This window comes from Gossypium hirsutum, chromosome A01 (assembly GCF_007990345.1).
Source record: "Gossypium hirsutum isolate 1008001.06 chromosome A01, Gossypium_hirsutum_v2.1, whole genome shotgun sequence".
Lineage (NCBI taxonomy): Eukaryota > Viridiplantae > Streptophyta > Magnoliopsida > Malvales > Malvaceae > Gossypium > Gossypium hirsutum.
Window position 1 is genome coordinate 44419100 of NC_053424.1, and position 3454 is coordinate 44422553.

Genomic DNA, 3454 nt, shown 5'->3' on the forward strand with positions numbered 1-3454 from the left:
AAATTGAAATGTCTATTTTGCTCCAACAAAGTGCACAAAGGTCTCCTCTCAAATGAATCTCCATCACTATCAGATTTGTTGTGATAAAATCTCATAAACTCTTCCTCCACTATTGCTCCTATCAACTCAATGCACGATATTTTTCATTCTCATAAACATATTTTAGCGCATTAAATAGATTGAATGTGACCTGCTAATCATTCATCCTCATGGTCAGTTCACCTTTCTGCACATCGATTAAAGTTCTACTTGGAGCCAGAAAAGGTCTTCCAAGAATAATCGGTACATCTTTGTCAGATTCACATTCTAAAATAATGAAATCAGATGGAAAAATAAGCTTATCTACTCTTACCAATACATCTTCAACTTTACCTTTCGAATGTGCGCAATACTAATCATCTAGTTGCAACATGACTGTTGTGGCTCTTGCCTTCCCAATTCCCAGCTTTTTGAAAATAGACAAAGGCATTAGATTTATACTTGGCCCTAAATCAAATAACGCTTTACCAACATAATGATTTCCAATTAACTATGGGATAGTGAAACTCCCTGGGTTCTTCAACTTTGGAGGTAATTTATTGGTCAACATTGTTGTGCACCCTTAAATCAGAGTGACAGTCTCAAATTCTCCCAATCTGTGCTTTTTTGACAATATATCTTTCATAAATTTCACATAGTTGGGCATCTACTCCAAAGCTTCAACCAGTGGTATGTTGATGTGGAGTTGCTTTAGAACATCTACAAACCTTTTAAACTAAATATCCTGTTTAGAATTTTGGAATCGCTGAGGAAAAGGAAAATGTGGTCATCCTTCAGGTTGCTGATTTTTTTTTTCCATGGCATATCTATTGGCAACCTGATCTGATTCTATCACAACATTTCTCTATGTACCCTTTTTAGGTGCTATTTTTCGTTCAGTAGGATCTGAGATCTTTTCCTGATTACGTCTGGATTTGTCTTCCTCTGCATGGCATCTTGAGCAACTTCATCCAATTGAGTTCCATTTCTAAGTGTGATGGCCTTGCATTACTCCTTCCCTTGGGTTATCAAATTTTCAATATCACTTGGAAATACTCATTGTGGCCTTGAATTTAGAGCGTTCGCTATTTGCTCCATTGATTCTCAAGAGCTCGGAGAGACGCAGCCTGACTCTAAATCACGACATCATTTTTAGCCATATGCTCATTCCACAAGGCTTCAATAGATGATGATGATGATGAAGCCGAACCTTGCTAGACATGTTGCCTCGGCGTAGGTTGAGTATAACCAAACGGTGCATTGTTGGCTGTCTGTCTCACAACATTTTTTAGATTCCCCACACCTTGATTATTCCAACTAAAATTTGGTTCCACCCTAGATTGTAGGTGATGGAATAGGGGTTATTATCCTGGTTAAAATTACCTATATAGCACACATATGCTGGGTTTGATTGGCATCCATCAAACACATGGTCTTCACCATAATAAACACATGCTAGCTTTACTACTTTCATCTCCTGAACTGCAGTTGGTCTCTTCATTGTCTTAATCATATTATTTAAAGATGATACCTGAGCAGTCACTGAAGTGATTGCATCAAGCTCCATGGCACCATCAACTTTCTTGTACGTCCCAACTCTTGTGGTAGGGTACTGATAATCATTGTTGGAAATCTTTTCCAAAATTGTTGTAAGATTTATCCAACAATTTACTATTGGCAGATGCAACAACTACCATTCTTGTATGTGCATTCAACCTATTATAGAATATTTCCATCTGAGTGCTGTGCTGAAATCCATGGATCGGACATTTCTAAATTAAATCTTTAAATCATTCCCAAGCTTCATATAATGTTTCATCATCTAACTGCCAAAAAGATGTGATGTCATTTTTAAGCTTGGTATTCATATTCGGTGGATTATATCGTAGCAAAAACCTCTGGCAAAGATCATTCCATGATGTCACTTTCCTTAATCTCAAAGCATTTAGTTATGCTCTCACACGATCTCTTAAAGAATATGGAAACAATTTAAGTCTCAGGGCGTCTTTAGGCACACCCTGTTCCCTAAATGAGTCACAAACCTATAGAATAAGTTATAAATGCAATCTTGGATATTCAGTAGGCAACCCACGAAACTGTCATACTATTTGCAACATCTGAAACATTATCGATTTCAACTTAAATTGTTGAGGTTGTATTTTTCAAGCAATAATGTGCAAGCATACACTATCGATGCAAGTATAGTAGACAAATATGAGTCTATTGGATATCGATCCCACGAGGATGGTTGTCTTTTGTCTATCAATGTCAGTGCAATAAATAGATAGAAACGACATAAATTGTGAGAGTAGTTGTCGAAGCAATAACTTGAAAATAATAAGATAAAATATGATAATGATAAACTGGGATCCCCAACGTGAACATGCAACAGAATACTAAGTGCTCACAAGGTATAAAAGGATAGGTGATTGTCGATGCATTAAATTGCAATGAATATCTTACCAAGCTTAATTTCTATATCTAATCTAAGACTTAAACATGCACATTAGCCACACCTTCTGATTATGACAGGGGGACACTATTAAGAACAAGTAGATTAAATTCCTCTAATCCTTAAGCAACTTCTGTTTTCATTCTTGTTAGTTTGAACTGTCGCTGCATTTTCCAGTGTTAGTGACCGCAATAACACTTCCATGCCAAAAATATTCAAACCCAAAGATTAAACAGTAGAAGCAAGATTGAATAAAATAACATTTAACCTAGAAATCATGTATACTTCCGTACAAACATGAAATAGAAACTAATCACCAACATTTAGAAAAGAAATATAAAAGAAACAAGTGGAAAGTACTATTCCTAGAAAATCTCGACTTGATCTCTCAACTCCCTCTTGTGTTGCACTCAGGGCTCCTCATCAAGAGCTAATCTATATCCTTTTCACGTTAGTTCACCCGTAGGAGGCTTAAGCCGCCGTATCAAAAATTTTCAAAAGATAGGTTGAAGAAGATAATACCCTCCAAAAGCCTCCTTTTTCTCTTTTTCAGCGAATATTTGTATTCTTCCAAAATAGCACAGGTGTCCTTTCATCAGAATCATGCTACCTCTGTACGTACAAGTTGGTTATACCAGACTAGATAGCTCACACATTTTAGTTCTTATCCGAACAGCTGTTAGGTGCGGCGACAATTCTGAGCGCAATCTAGAAATACTCATGCAGCGACATCAATAACAAAACATGACAAAATTAAGGGAAAATAGGTTAAGATCCACTAAGTTATAAAATGCAATTTACTAAATTGAAAATCCTAAAATATGTCCTAAAGATAACTAAATGGGGACAAATTAACCAATAAGTAGGGAGAAAACGTATGTTCTTTCTAGTACTATTGCACCCCCAAACTTGACTTTTTACTTGTCCTCAAGTAAAATAAAAACTAGCAAGGCAACACAAGAATTCACTAAGGAAAATGATCAT

The 3454-nt window shown here is 36.2% G+C and overlaps 1 non-coding gene across 1 annotated transcript; it reads left to right on the forward strand.

The window, feature by feature from the left end:
• The first annotated feature begins 1770 nt into the window (after positions 1-1770).
• LOC121207937 (small nucleolar RNA R71) lies at positions 1771-1877 on the forward strand. The gene has a single exon (XR_005903027.1). It is a non-coding gene; the product is annotated as a small nucleolar RNA R71 (small nucleolar RNA).
• Positions 1878-3454: the final 1577 nt, after the last annotated feature.